Raw genomic sequence first — 16643 nt, forward strand, 5'->3', positions numbered from 1 at the left:
TTACTATATATAGTGTATATACTATATATATACTATATTTACTATATATAGTGTATATACTATATATACTATATTTACTATATATAGTATATATACTATATATACTATATTTACTTTATATAGTATATATACTATATATACTATATTTACTTTATATAGTATATATACTATATATACTATATTTACTTTATATAGTATATATACTATATTTATATACTATATTTACTATATTATTTACTATATTTACTATAGTATATATATAGTATATATACTATATATAGTATATATATAGTATATATATAGTATATATACTATATATAGTATATATATAGTATATATACACTATATAGTATATATATAGTATATATACACTATATATAGTATATATATAGTATATATACACTATATATAGTATATATATACTATATATAGTATATATATAGTGTATATATACTATATATAGTATATATATAGTGTATATACACTATATATAGTATATATATACTATATATGCTATATTTTATTATACATAATATATAATTGTATGTATTTATTATCTTATAGTAATATGTATATATTTATTATACGTATAAAATAAAATAAGAAACAATTACAGATATTGGAGGACTTTAAAATATCTCAGTCAGGTGCAGTGTTTCAGGCTGGTAATCCCAGCACCTTGGGAGACTGAGCCAGGAGAATCACTTGAGCCCAGGAGGCTGAGGCTACAGTGAACTATGATCGTGCCACTGCACTGCAACCTGGACAACAGAACAAGACCCTATCTCAAAAAATAAAATGACGTGTCTTAGAAGTTTAGCTGTCCATCCTATGCAACTGAATATCTGTGTGTAATGTCCATCATGTCCTTCTGTTTTACCTCCCCCTTACTTAAGCCAGAAAGGCATTTGTCCTTTTATTAGAATATCATTGGTACATGGCCAGGGGTGGTGGCTCATGAGCTCATGACTGTAATACCAGCATGTTGGGAGGCTGGTCAGGAGTTTGAGATCAGCCTGGCCAACGTGATGAAATCTTGTCTCTACTAAAAATGCAAAAATTAGCCAGGCATGGTGGTGCAGGCTTGTAAGCTGAGATCACTCCGCTGCACTCCAGCCTGGGTGACAGAGCAAGACTGTGTCTCCAAAAAAAAAAATGGAAAGAAAAGAATATCATGGGCACATGTATAGAAAGTTCGTTAGGCCGGGTGCAGTGGTTCACACCTGAAATCCCAGCACTTTGGGAGGACGAGGCAGGCGAATCTCTTCAGCCCAGAAGCTGGAGTTCCTGGGGCCAACCTGGGTAATATAGCAAGACCCTATCTCTAAAAAAACAAAACAAAACAAAACAAAAACAACAACAACAACAACAAAAGTTGGATTTGATGGTGCACACCTGTAGTTCCAGCTATTCTGGAGGATCACTAGTGCCAGGGTGGCAGGGACGGGCGGTGAGTTTGCAGTGAGATGAGATCGTGCCACTGCACTCCATCTTGGGTGACAGAGTGACACCTAGTCTCAAAACAAAAAGTAGGGGAGGGGAGAAAATTTGTTGTGTCAGCAAGTAAATGAAGAAAGGGACATTATTAGAGTTGAGAAATAAATTGGAATGTGATTTGGTACCTTTCCCACAGAAGATAAGTTTGCTAAATGTGCTGAAATTAGAAGCATTATATAAGGCCCGGTGCAGTGGCTCATGCCTGTAATGCTAGCACTTTGGGAGACCTCGGAGGTTCCTGAGCCCAGGAGTTTGGGGACCAGCATGGGCAACATAATGAAACCCTTTCTCTACAAAAAATAGAAGTTAGCTAGGACTTTCGGATGCGACAACTGATTGTGCCACAGAGACACAACCCTAGTGGCTTAGGACTCTGGGAAGATATAATCTCCGCCGTTTATCTAGTGATTGATAATGCACGAACGCTTTAAAAGCTGGAGCAGGCGGCCGGGCCAGGCGCAGTGGCTCACACCTGTAATCCCAGCACTTTCGGAGGCCAAGGCGGGCGGATCACGAGGTCAGCTGATCGAGATCATCCTAGCCAATAAGGTGAAACCTCTGTCTCTACTAAAATACAAAACAATAGCCGGGCGCGGTGGCGCGCGCCTGTATTCTCAGCTATTCGGGAGGCTGAGGCAGGGCAATCGCTTGAACCCGGGAGGCCGAGGTTGCAGTGAGCCGAGATCGCGCCACTGCACTCCAGCCTGGCGACAGAGCAAGACTCTGTCTCAGAAAAAAAAAAAAAAAAAAAAAAAATCTGGAGCAGGCGTCCCTCAGTGGGCTCTAACCACCAACCTTTAGATTAACAGCCGAACGCGCTAACCGATTGTACCACAGAGACAGGTAGTGTACCTTCTTCTGGGAGCTATAGGAAGGGTGCACTCACCAAACACTCCCCAACCCTCCCATCCTCAGAGCCCACCGGACAGTACAAGTGTGCAAGGCTTTGAAAAACTGGAGAGATTAGAGCGGTGAATCGTGTTGGTCTCATTGGAGACCCGCAGGTTGGGAGATTCTGGAACCAGGACGACCTTGCCCCTAGCCTGCATCAGAAGCCCCCGGAAACGCCCCGGCCCCGACCCGGACCTGAGCCGCCTGGGGGCCCAAGGGAAGCTGAACACCCGGTGGGCTCCCGGAATGGCTCTTCCCGTTCTTTGCGCCTCCTTCACCCAGTGAGGGAGCCTGTGCCCACTCTGCCCAGTCACTTTTGAGGCCGCTGAGGAACTTCCGCTGCCATCTTCGGATCCTGTGTCCCGCACAGGGGCTCCACCAGGGCAGGGATCGTGGTGAGGGTCACTCATGGGTCCCCTCGCGGGGAGCAGGGTCTGGCACTCACCAGGGCGCACGACTAGGACTTGTTGAATTAATCCATCCTCACCTTTAGCTTTTAGTCCTTTGAAGAGCCCTGAAAATGGAAATCATGAAATATCTTACCATGGGGAAGTTTTGATTTGTTTTTTGTTGTTGTTTGTTTGTTTTGTTTGTTTTTGAGACAGGGTCTCGCTTGGTCGCCCAGGCTGGAGTGCAGTGGTGCCAACACGGCTCACTGCAGCCTCGACCTCCCGGGGGTCATCGTCGCCTTTAGCTTTTAGTCCCTTGAAGAATCCCAAGAATAGAAATTATGAGATTTTTCCATGGGGAAGTTCTTTTTTCAAAGCGTTTATTCACTTTGATTTCTAGGCATCCCCCAGGGAGGGCAATGGGCAGGGCCTCCAGTGCACCTTCTGCGCGGTGGAGCCGGGGGGGGGGGGGGGGGGGGGGCTCAGCTGGGCAGTGGTAGGGTCGTGGGGTGGGAGGGCAGGAGCCGGGGAAGGGAAAAGCAAAAACAGGGAAAGCGGCCGGGGAGCGGTGGAACAGACATCTAGACCTCCTGAAAGGCTCCCGTGCAGAGGCACAGGCTAGATCTTCTGGAGGTGAGAATTGTTTTTTTTGTTGCTGTTGTTGTTGAAGCACAATGGGGAGGAACTGAGGGAAAAATTCAGAGACAACATGGAAGAGCTCCAAACGCCAGGACCTATAACTCCCCAAGAATAACATCTTCCAGGAACACTAGACAGAAAACTAGGCATCTGGGAACCCTGAAATCCCTGGAGGAATAGCATCATCATGACCCTCTGTGTTCCTTTTGGCAAAAGGACTTCCTTCCCTTGTTTGTACAATTGTTTGTGTTTGTTAAATAAATAAAACCCTTTTCATATATCTTTGAAAGTACATGGGCTCTATTATTTTATGATTACAAACAATGCTGCAGTCATCATTCTTGTAAACTTCTCATTGGCCACTGGTGTGTTTCTATAGGGTGGAGGCCTGGAGAGCAGTTGCTCCAGCATAGTGTTTACATATTTTTTATATCATTCCATTTTCTTTCCTTTTTTGGCTTATTAGCTATAACTCTTTCTTTCTTCTTGTCCACTGCTCCCCGACTTCTTTTCCTGCTTTTGCTTTTTCAGTGATGGCTTTAGGGTTTCCAGAATACATCTTTATCAGTGCCATCTAATGACATTCTACCTCCCCTTCTGGCTGTTATGCTAGTGTTGTCATGTGATTTGATTTTAGACATGTTATAAACCCCGCAATCCATTGTTATTTCTTTTGTTTAATCGGTCAAATTATTTTAAAAGATTTAAATAATAAGAACATATATATTTAACTATGTACATACCAATTTCCAGTAGTCTCCATTTCTTTGTGTAGATCCAGATTTCTGTCTGGTATCTTTATCCTTAGGCCTGGAGGACTCCTTTTGCATTTCTTGTAGTGTGGGTTGCTGAATTCTTTTTTTTTTTTGAGATGGAGTCTCACCCTGTCACCCAGATTGGAGTGCAATGGTGGGATCTCGGCTCACTGCAACCTCTACCTCCAGAGTTCAAGTGATTCTCCTGCCTCAGCCTCCTGAGTAGCTGGGATTACAGACACACCCCACCACGCCTGGCTAATTTTTTGTATCTTTAGTAGAGACGGGGTTTCACCATGTTGGCCAGGCTGGGTTGGCCAGGCTGGTCTTGAACTCCTGACCTCATGATCTACCTGCCTCAGCCTCCCAAAGTGCTGGGATTACAGGCATGAGCCACCGTGCCCGGCTTGAATTCTTTCATTTTTTTTTCTATGTCTTTAAATGTCCTCATTTCAGTCACATTCTTGAAAGATTTTTCATTTTGGCATAGAATTGTAGGAAAACTTTCTTTCTTTCAATACCTTAGGATGTTGTCACTTTGTTTTTGTAAAACTGGCAAATAGTGGGCTTCCTGTACTTGTTATATAATTTTTGGAATGTGTATTTAAATTAATAACATTAAAATGGGCTGGACTGCTGGGGGCAGTGGATCACGCCTATAATCCCAGCACTTTGGGAGGCCGAGGTGGGAGGATCACGAGGTCAGAAGATTGAGACCATCCTGGCTAACACAGTGAAACCCTGTCTCTACTTAAAATACAAAAAACTTAGCCAGGCATGGTGGCGGGCACCTGTAGTCCCAGCTACTCCAGAGGCTGAGGCAGGAGAATGGCGTGAACCCAGGAGGCGGAGCTTGCAGTGAGCAGAGATTGCACCACTGCACTCCAGCCTGGGCAACAGAGCAAGACTCTGTCTCAAAAAAAAAAAAAAAAGGACTGGAGGAGGTGGTGCACTCCTGTAGTCCCAGTACTTTGGGAGGGGGAGGCAGGAAGATCGCTTGAGGCTCAGAGTTGGAGACCAGTGTGGGCAAGATAGCAAGACCCTGTTCTCTGTGTCACATACACACACACACACACACACACACACACACAAATCGTGAATGCCCTAGATTCATATTAAGTTTCACCAACAGTGCACTTAAAGTAAAATGTGCCCAACCTGAAGGTCAAATCTACTGCTGACTTGCAATTTGTGTTTGTGAGACATTCTCAACAGCATTTGCTTTCCCTAGCATAGTGGTTTTCGTGTTTTCCTCATACCTGAATGTCTTAAGTGCAAAACCTGTCAGAAATCATTTCCTTTGCCAAAAGATTCTAAAATTTTTTTTTTTTTTTGAGATCAGCTCACTGCAACTTCCACTTCCCACATTCACAGGATTCTCCTGCCTCAGCCTCATGAGTAGCTGGGACTACAGGCCTGCACCAACACACCCAGCTAATTTTTGTATTTTTAGTAGAGACGGAGTTTCACCATGTTGGCCAGGCTGGTCTCAAACTCCTGACCTCAAGTAATCTGCCCACCTCAGCCTCCCAAAGTGTTGGGATTACAGGTGTGAGCCACCACACCTGGCCTAAAATATTCTTACTTCAAGTAAAAGTGCATTAAAAACAAACTTCTCAGTTGCATCTCTGGAATCCATAAAAAGCCCGGGAGAGACAATCAAGTAATACAGGATCAAGGGCTAAACAGGGGACGACAAAGCGTGGCTTCCTCACTAGGAGTCAGGGCAAAGTTAACTGCCTTGGTTTCCAATGGAGACTGGAACTCGGTTCACCTGCGACAGGAGGAGGCGGCCCAGAGGAGGTGGACTTTCTCTTCATGGTGCCTTCAGATAGGAAATCTCCTAGGATTTCTTTCTTTCCCTTTGATCTACTCCCAAAGCTCCCTTTCTGTTTCTTCAAGACCTTTTTTGGATCCCTACTGCGCAGGACCTAAGGGGCTGGTGCCCTTCCCTACCCTCCCTGCCTGGGTGTCTTCAGCATCCAAGCTCACCCAGAATGTTACTGCCTGCCAGAGACAGTGAGAAGACCAAGGAGGGCGGCGGGTGCAGTGGAACCACAGCATCACCGTGTACCTGTGCCTCGTGGGCTCCAAGCAAATTGAATAAATGCCCCCTGAAGCTTTTCTGCAGGTCACAGGGAAGGGGAGGGTGGCTGCTGACCTGGCAAGAGAAGTGTCAAGAAATGTCAGAGGACCTCACCGTACCCCTGGACCTTGAAGACAGGCCTGGCTAGGCTGATTTTAATGGGTAGGCCGAAGGAAAAGTCTCAAGGGCAACCCAAACCCCGACCCTGAAATTACTGCTTTCAAATGTCTGATTGTTTTGATGTTGGTCAGTAGAATCCATCCCACCTTTATCAGGAGACTCCTTTGCCAAAATTCTGAGATCTGGGATTCCTGCTGGTTGCCGCACAGAAAGCCAGTCACCTAGATGATTATTGCCAAGGAAGGCACTTTAATAGGGTGTTGCAGTGGGGGAGATGAGAACTCAAGTCTCAAATCCATCTCCCTGACCAACCAAAACCAGAGGTTTAGATGGCAGGGAAGAAATGTAACAATGAGTAAGAAAACAGAAACTAGGGAGGAGCAAGGAAGCAATCATGATGAATGAGGGGTCCCAGCATCTCACTGTCTGGATGAATTTCAGTTCTTTGATAGCTTTTTTGACAGGCCTGAAGGTCATTTCCTGAGGAAGGAACTCAGATAAAACAAATATTAAGTTTCAAGCTTCAAGACAAGAAGGGTCCATTTCTAGGTTTATCCAAAAAAGCTACATATGGGACTGTTGGGTGGTTTTCAGATTAAGAAAGAAAAAGATTGTGCAGACCAAAGTCTACAGTTAACCAAAGAAAAAACAATTTTCTGACCAATAGGATGTATGGGATCAGAGAATGACCAGCCTATAGAAGAACTGTTTTTTGTCCTGAGCATAGGGGAAGGATGAAGTTGCACCAACTAAGGTGGAATTAAGCTGCAGATGGGCAAAAATCTGAATTTTGGTTCAGAGCCCTGGGGTCTTCCTTGAAAGTCTCCTTCCTTGAAAAGGGAACCCAGTCTCGGTTTCTGCATCTCTCTGAGTCCTTTTTGAGGTTGAGGATGCTGAGGTCTTGGTGCTTGGCCCCCTCTAACCCTGAGTACTTCCCCTCCTGCAGGGCAACCTGGCCCAGTACCCAGGCCCCAGCTCCAGTGACCATTTCCCCCTACTTTGCTCCTAGCAAAGGATATTTCTAGGTCAGTGGTGAGGTACAGGCAGGACAGGGCAACTCGTTTTGAGATTTTTTGCCCTGGAAGGCCTTGAGCACTGTGGTCCTGCAGAACCACTGTCTCCCTCTTTTGGAGAAAGTAGGGAGGAAATGACCTGTGTAGAGGGAATTGAGGGCTGCACCCGCATGGAGGACCTGAGGCAAGCAGGGCAGTTCCAGTCTGTAAATGTAAAGGACATTTGTCATCCAAGAGGTTGGGCTGTTATTAATTTTAAATTTTGTCAAAACAAGCTGCAGGGAAATTTGTCTTGTTACTTGTAAGAACCTTACAAGACCTCTCATCTTATATTCCAGGGAGAATTGCTGCATATTACATGAACACATAGGTGAGACTGCCGTTCTGACCTGCAGGACTTGATGCCCTGGCGCAGGGGCACCAGGGCACTGGCGAAGCCCTTCCCATACAAAGAGCAAGCGTGTTATGTCTACAACCCATCAGCACCAGTTCCAAGTACAATTTCTACTTGGCTCTATGGGCTGAGTACACGTTCCCCCCAGCACAGAAATCCTACAAACTCCCATGAATGCTATAGTGAAAAGTAGGGGCTGGTGAGGTGTGATGGATCACACCTATAATCCCAGCAGTTTAGAAGGCTGAGGCAGGGCGGATCACTTGAGTCCAGGAGTTGGAGACCAACCTGGGCAACATGGCAAAACTTCAACTCTTAAACAACAACAACAACAACAACAACAACAAAACAAGAACAGAAATTAGCCAGCTGTGGTGGCTTGTGCCTGTGCTACTCCAGAGGCTGAGGTGGGAGGATTGCTTGAACCAAGATGCCACCAGATACAGTGAGACCCTGTCTCAGGGAAAAAGACAAACAAACAAAAAAAAGAGGCTGTGTAAGAGATGACTCTGGGGACAACGGAAAAACACTAAGGTTTTCAAGTGGTGTTAAAAGCCAGTGGGCCTTGGGGACCATTGAGCAATCTACAAAGCAGGGAAGCTTAGATCCCTGAGCTCTGCCTGCCAAGTACCACCGCAGCTAACATGAGAGACCTCCCCAACAGAGACTGAAATTTGCCTCCCAAGGAAACAAGTGACTACAGACATCTGTCCCATGACAGTAAACAAGAAAATAAGGTCTCACAGAAAAAAAAAAACAGCTGACCACACCATACAATCACTGAGACCGAGCCTGTGACTATACGTGAGAAAAAAAGGCTGTCTATTATTCATACCAGGAAGGACCAGGGGAAAGTGTGAACAGAGTCCCCTACTACTGTTGCAGGAATCAAGAGAACAGAGAGACCAATGGGTGGAACAGGAGGATTTTATTGAGTGCACTCAGGCCCAGCAGATTAAAATCCAAACCAAACAAAGACAAGGCTTGGCTTTTATACACACTTCTGAAAGGCGGTTGGCTAGTTTGAATGGCGCAGTGGGAATTTGAAGGTGCAAAACTCATGGGGCAGGCAAGAGGGCTTACAGAAGCAGAACAAAGGCAGCTAATCAAACTGTGACAGGTCTTGCAATGCAAGCATAGCTGGTGACCTTGCAGCTGCACTGAAGGGAAATCAGGAACTTAACAAAACTTGAATAATGAGAAATGGTAAGGGGGAAAGAGAAGGTAATAAAGGGATTTGTTGTTTTTTTCTCTTATCCTTGCTAGGGGCAGACTGTGTTGAGAGAGTCTCTGGAACCCATTCTTCAGGGCTCTGGCTTTTCAGACAGTGTTATCAAGGATCTGCTAGGGCTCTCTCTATTGCTGGCCTTGGAGTCAGTCAAGTACTGTGAAGCTCAGTTATGCAGCTGAGCTTCACACATTAGGGGAGATAACAGAGAACAGCACATCTGGAATGCAACAGATGAGCATCAACCTTAGGATGAACCACTATTGGTGACCATAGGATTTCCCCTGCCAGGTAAGTGGCAGTCCACATACCTCTGCCCCACCACAGCTCCATATGCCTCACCCTTTACACGCACGGTCACTTGCCCTGAGAACCACCCCCGCCAATCCCCAACCACCCCGAGCCCTCCTAGGCCTAACACAGAGCTGGGACTCTCATGTCCAGCCAGCAGTCCTGGACTTGCTCCTACAGCACGGGAAATCTTTCATGGTGAAGCAGCAGCACTGCACTGCCTCATCTACATAGAAATGCCCTATCGGTGATGTCACTGACAGTGCCTTTCTTAATGTTCTGGAGATTATTAAATTAGATTTGTATAGTTGTGAAAAGAGCTCATATTGCTGATTCAATTGCTTGTATGTGATCATATAAATCTTTTCTCTCCTTTCTGTAGTGTGGTTTAAACTTAATCCTTAAAGGACATGTATTTGAATTTTTCAGCTGGTTAGAAACCTGAATATACCAATCAAAGAAAACTGCTCCTTACATACTACAGATTTAATTTTCTTCCTGTACTAAGATGTCTTTTTTTTTTTTTTTTTTGAGACGGAGTCTCACTCTCGCCCAGGCTGGAGCGCAGTGGCGCAATCTCGGCTCACTGCAAGCTCCGCCTCCCAGGTTCACGCCATTCTCCTGCCTCAGCCTCCCGAGTAGCTGGGACTACAGGCGCCCGCCACTACGCCCGGCTAATTTTTTGTATTTTTTTTTTAGTAGAGACGGGGTTTCACAATGGTCTCGATCTCCTGACCTCGTGATCTGCCCACCTCGGCCTCCCAAAGTGCTGGGATTACAGGCGTGAGCCACCGCGCCCGGCCTAAGATGTCTTTTAGGTATAGTAAATTTGTTAAAGCCAAGAGCTCCTATGGAATGAAGTTGGGTGGGAGGGGGGACATTGAGTAGTAAGATCACTCTTGTAATAGAGATGCCGCTCTTGCAGATATGGACAACTATTGGGCCCATAAAATTTTTACCAAACATTGGAAAGACAAGATATGAACAACTTATCATTGCTGCAGTCTCAAATATCAGGAAATACCATTATTCTCAGGACAATAAATAGACAATAAAAAAAGACTCACAGAGCAGATTAGCTGTCATGTATCACTAAACAGGGACTGGATCCTTGTCAATACCACCCAACAGAAATTGTCCATCGAAATTCACTTCATAACATCAAAACCAAAATCCCACACTGAAGGCAAAAAATAATGATGCAATAATGAGAGAGAGAGAGAAAGAGAGAGAGACCTGTCCTATAGCCATACTTAGTGGGTAAAAGCCAAAGAGCTCAATTTCTGCTCATGATACTTAAGAAAACAGACAGAACATGAGCCACTAACTCCGTGGGTTCAGATCTGCACCAAGTGCCTGTTGGATGCAGGATTCTGCTGTCTCCAATAATATGTCTCAGATGGACTAGATTTTTGTTGTTGTTGTTGTTTTGTTTTGTTTTGAGACAGAGTCTCACTATGGCACCCAGGCTGAGGTGCAATGGCATGATCTCGGCTCACTGCAACCTCCGCCTCCTGGGTTCAAGCAATTCTCCTGCTTCAGCCTCCCCAGTATTAGGATTACAGACACACACCACCACGTCCAGCTTTTTTTGCTTTTTTTTTTTTTGGATTTTTAGTAGAGACGGAGTTTTGCCATGTTGGTCAGGCTGATCTCAAACTCCTGACCTCAGTTGATCAGAAGTAGGTGAGGTCAGAGAACATACCCTGGGAGATGCTGGCACAACGCCCAGAACCGCCATCGCTAGGCCTGGGGTTTTCTTCTGTACTGAAATACTACTATTCATCTAGTGCAGGGACAAAACCAATTAGATACTTCTGGGAGTTAAAAGGAGATGAATTGACAGTGCCATTTGAGCAGGGCTATTAAGGAATTTGCCAGGGTACTGACGCGTGTCAGGTGCAAACTGCAGGTTGAGAGAGAGCTAAGTATTTTCTGTCCATGAAGGTGATAAGCGAGGACCTGAAGAAAGAGGGACCGGGGAGGACACTGGCGCCAGAAATAGGAAAGGGCTGCTTGGGAGTGGGAAGGATGGGTCGGGGCGCTGTCTAGAAAGTTTCCTGGCAATGGATGTAGGATATGGAAGCGAGACATCAAACAAGAAGCTGTCATTTAAACTCTGAAGAAAGACTAGATATGTAAACGGCAAGAGATAGTAGGGAAACTGGACCCGGCTCCTCGGCCGCCTTATATTTCAGGGAGGATCGCAGCGCATTTCAGCCAAGACAGGTGAGACTGCGGTTCTGACCTGCGGGCCTCGATGAATTGCGTTAGGGCACCTGGGCGCCGGGAAAGCCGTTCCGATACACAAACTAAGCGTGTTATGTCTACAACCCAAAGGGGACACTAAAAGCCCCAAAAGCCCTGCTTTCATCCCAAAGAACAGCGCCCGTCTGCGTAGTTCGTACCTGGCTCTATGAGGTGAGAACACATTCCCCGCTAGCACAGAAATCCTACAAACTCCTGAGGTGGCTGCGGTTAGAAGCAGAGGCTGTGTCAAATGTGACTGGGAGCTAGGAAAAAAACACGAAGATTTTCACAGACTGTAAGAACCCAAGAGAGTGGTGAGACCATTGACAAATCTCTGCAAAAAGCAGCCCCGCGTAGAAAGAGAAAAGCTGTGCGATCTTCGCGCTAGTTAGCTTGTGTAAAGGCTGACGCTTCTTCTTTCTCTCTTGGGTGGAGAGAAAACATATTACTTGTATTCTCCAGCCTTCGACTGTAAAAATAGGTTTAACACTAAAACACAAACCAACATGGAAAACAAGTAATCTTAACGAGACAGCCTACTTTTCAAACCACAAAAAAATATCAGGAGAAAGCGCGAACGCAGTCCCCAACTATCACAAATTATGTAGTCGAATTTCCCACGCCAGGGGAAATCCCAAAGATCAGCATATGCCGAGTACAATGTATAAGCCTCCCCCGGGGAAAACCACGTTCGGGACCATAATATTTCTCCTACCAGGTAAGTATAAGTTTTTGAGCCTCCGCCCCGCCACAGCCTCACACGCCTCACCCTTTACACGCACGGTCACTTGCCCCGCGCACCCCCGAGCCCTCCTAGCCCTGACACACAGCTGGGACTCTCAGGTCCGACCAGCGGTCCTGAACCCGCTCCCACGGCAGGGGAACTCCTTCCTGGAGAAGCAGCAGGTGGGGAAGCAGCAGCCCCTGCGCTGCCTCATCTACATAGAATTCGCCCTATCCGTGATGTCACCGACAGTGCCTTTCCCAGTCCCCGTCTGCCTTTTTGCTACTCAGCCGACCAACCCGCTGCCGGAGCCAGCAAGAGGGAGTGACGTCTCCCCTCCGTTTTTTCCTCCCGCCCTGGCATCCGTTCTCGCCCAAAGAAGCTGGTCCTTAGCTTGCCTTGCTGATCAAGCTTTCGGTGGCTGGATGGAGCCTGGGCACTCTTTTTCAAATAATGGCTTTTAATTTGCAGACTAGAACGTTTAGAATTACAAAAGAAACCGGTTTTCCTCATATGCTTATCCTTGTGATGTAGCATTCTGCTTGAACTTGGAAGCCGTTCAATGTCAGAGAAAAACCATATTTATGAAAGTAAAGAGGCTTCTCAGATGACTGCAAACCAGCCTTCCTTACCGATTTTATCACTGGTAATGTTATAAAAACAGTTGTCCAGTTTAATGAATCTTGTAGGTTTTTTTTTTTTTTTCCAAATTCAGTATTGTAGAAAAATATGCTGCCCCAGAAGAGATGATTGGACATTCTCAAATGTGGTGTTGGACTTTTTCATCTCTTGCACAGCCATCTCCAGATCTTATTGCTTACCTCATGTTAGCTTTTTATATTCTGCAAAGTCAAAACCAGAATAATGCAAATTTGACACAAATACCTGGGATACATCTTATTTGAGATGTTTAACAAATGTCTGGATCATCTTTTCTTCTATTGGATTATAACGCAGGAAACACTGTGAAGTAAGCAAAGTTGGAATTCCCAAGTCAAAGACCATTTGAATATTTACAAGTAGATTTGAGACAGGAATAATACAGGGTGGTCACAGGATAACAAATTGTAGGCAGCAGATTTACATGACTTGAAGCTATGGGCTGATAAGATGCTGAAAAACCAGGGTGTGGACCAAGCTGGCTAAGACTGACTGGACCCAGTGTGGTGCTGGATTTGACGTAGGTTTTACCTAGGCCCTCATTATATGCTCATTAACATACTAAATCACACACCCACCAGTGTCATGACAGTTCTGAGACCAATATTTGATATAAAAATGGATGGCACCACAGTTCCGAGAAATCTCCACATTTACCCAGGAATTTTCATGAATATTCCACTCCTTGGTTAAAGAAACCCATCGAGATGAAACCCCAGAACCCACTGTTCTCTCTCGGGTATGCCCGAACTCCCCTTTCTTGAGTGTGTACTTTTTGCTTTGCAATACATCTCTTCTTTCACTATTTGCTCACTCATTCTTGACTTGGTTCTCGAAATGGTGTCAAGAGCCTGGACACCACAGCTGGGGTCGAGATCCCACCAGTGTCCGGGGACCTCCCCCAGCCCACCAGTATCAGATTCTATTTCATTGCTCAAATCACAAAACATCGAATGGAGAGTTCTCCTTTGGAGACCACAAAGTAAAGATTCTGTGGCATCGTGGCCAGTTAGGCCACTGGAAGACATGACAAAATATTGAAGATGAGGGATTACGTGACAGTGTAGTAGTAACTGCTGAATGTGAAATACTTGATCCAGGCCTCATTCCCTGGAGACTGACCGGGAGACACCTTGTTCAGGTAGCAGTGGAGAAATACTTTCTGGGTATCTGACCAGCCTTTGTGGAAAGAACTGGCACCATCCTGCAGATGTAACCACCTGATGGGTTCTTCCTACCCATTGTACACACAAAATCAATTCATGGAGACCATGGCATTGCAGTAAAGAGTTTAATTGACACAGGCCAGCCACGACACATGGGGGACAGAGTTATTACTGAAATCGATCTCACTAAAGGCTTGGGGGTAAGGGGTTTTTCAAAGACAGTTTGGTGGGGAGGGGGCTAGGGCTTGGGCGGTGCTGACTGTTGGGGATGAAATCACAGGGGTGTGGAAAATGGCCCTCCTGCACTGAGCCAGCTTCTGCGTGGGGGCTAAGGGACTGGTTGATTTTTGGGCCCAATGGTGCCTTCCAGTAGTCAGAAATGCAAAAGCCTGAAAAGACATCTCAAGAGGCCAGTCTTAGGTTCTACAATAGTGATGTTCTTCACAGCAGTAACTAGGGAAGCTGCAAATTTTGTGACCTCTGGAATAATGGCTGGTAATTATTTAACGAGGCATACATCTTAGTAGAATTCAGGTCCCTTTCATCATCCTAACTTGGTGGCCTTTCATTAGTTTTACAGGGGTAATTTAGTTTTGGGGAAGGTTATCATTTTAACCAACCTTTTTTGGCTGTCCCCAGTGTTTTTGGCACCAGGGACTGGTTTCATGGAAGACAATTTTTCCATGGAAGGGGGTGGTGGATAGTTTCTGGATGAAACCGTTCCACCTCAGGTCATCAGGCATTAGTTAGAGTCTAATAAGGAGTGCGCAATCTGGATCCCTCACACGCACAGTTCCCAATAGGGTCCAAGCTCCTATGAGCATCTAATGCTGATGCTGGTCTGACAAGAGGCAGAGCTCAGGTAGTAATCCTGGAAAGCCTGCAGCTCACCTCCTGCTGTTTGGCTGGGTTCCTAACAGGCCATGGACCAGTACCTGTCTTGTGGCCCTGGGGGTTGGGGACCCCTGATTTAAACTATAAACTCAATTTTTCCCAAAAATAGCTTGGGAGAAATTACACAGGAATGAGCAAAGACAGCTAGCCTGTGAGGCTAGAACCAAAATGGAGTCAGCCATGTCAGATTTCTCTTATTGTCATAATTTTGCAAAAGTAGTTTCAGAGGGACTACACAGGACACTTGTTAAAAGCATGAGACGGATTTTATTGTATGTACTACAGCAGGCAAGAGAGACCAGCAGAGAACTGAGCTCAACTCCAAATACAGCAAGAAGAGTTGAAGATTTATAGCCAATTGACAAGATAAGAAAGTCAGTGGATGGAACATTACTAAGTGGAACTTGATTAGCTATCAAATGTGGTTGGGAGGACTCCTGCTAAACTAGGCTGAACAGTATTCTTTTCTAAAACTGGACTTGGCAGGCCAAGAACTAATAAAGAAAAGGGCTCAGAGGAAACTGACTAAGGTTTGGTCAAAAATGGAGTCCTTGTCAACTCTACGTTGAAGCTTCTGCAAATAAACGAAGAACCAACCAAATGAAAAAAAGCAAAGGCTATTTATTCTGAGCTTGCTATAGCAGGGAGGCAGCCACTGTTACTTGTGTTTTGGCGGACACTTGAAGGCAGTCAGAAGGGTGGGAAAGCTTTTTAAAAAGAAAGGCTTCAGGTATGCTTCAACTGGAGGCTGTCAGCATGATGAAGCTGCAGATAGATGAAGAAAATAAAAATATTTTACCCCAGAATATATTTCTTTGGCATATTTTAAGATGGCTGTCAGAGAGCCAGCAAACAGAAGTAACTCTGCAAAACTGTCTTTTATAGGGGAAATTTACACCTGCAGAGAATCTGCATTAATCCAGCCTTCCCTTGTCAGGATTGGGAAATAAAAATAAGCCCTAGGCCCTACAACCAACTGAACAGACTCCCTCTTGGCTGACAGGGCCGCAGAAAAACCTTGAAAGCTGTTTCTGGCTGTGACAGGATAGGAGGCTGGACATGCACCCTTAAAACCCCTCCCTCACTAACCGCCTTTATGAGGCAGGAGAACAGCAGAGGGAGTTGGAAGTTGGATAAAAGGCAGAATGAGTAAAAGCAGAAACAGAAGTAAGGTGATGGGGCGGGAGAGCAAGAAGCAAGATAAAAGGCAGAAGTTGAGCAGCCGAAACAAAAAGTAAGATTAAAAAAAGCAAGCAAGGCCGGGCACAGCTGCTCACATCTGTAATGCCAGCAGTTTGTGAGGCCAAGGCAGGCAGATCGCCTGAGGTCAGGAGTTCGAGACCAGCCTGACCAACATAGTGAAACCCCCTTCTCTACTAAAAATACAAAAAAAAAAAAAAAAAATAGCTGGACATGGTGGTGCACTCCTGTACTTCCAGCTACTCAGGAGGCTGAGACAAGAGAACTGCTTGAACCCAGGAGGCAGAGGTTGCAGTGAGCCAAGATTGTGCCACTGCACTCAAGACTGGGCAACAGAGCAAGACCCTGTCTTAAAAAAACAGATAAACAAACAAAAAAAGCAAAAAAAAACAAGCAAGCAAGGACCCCATGGCCAGCAAGATCCAAACTAATAAAGGGGCAACTCT

At 45.3% G+C, this 16643-nt stretch overlaps 1 non-coding gene and 1 pseudogene across 1 annotated transcript; both read right to left on the bottom strand.

Moving 5' to 3' along the window:
- LOC134734237 (neuroblastoma breakpoint family member 11-like) overlaps positions 1–16643 on the bottom strand; it is a 514399-nt pseudogene that overhangs the window by 254921 nt on the left and 242835 nt on the right.
- On the bottom strand, positions 12116–12279 carry LOC134734926 (U1 spliceosomal RNA). The gene has a single exon (XR_010117807.1). It is a non-coding gene; the product is annotated as a U1 spliceosomal RNA (small nuclear RNA).

This window comes from Symphalangus syndactylus, chromosome 12 (assembly GCF_028878055.3).
Source record: "Symphalangus syndactylus isolate Jambi chromosome 12, NHGRI_mSymSyn1-v2.1_pri, whole genome shotgun sequence".
Classification (NCBI taxonomy): domain Eukaryota; kingdom Metazoa; phylum Chordata; class Mammalia; order Primates; family Hylobatidae; genus Symphalangus; species Symphalangus syndactylus.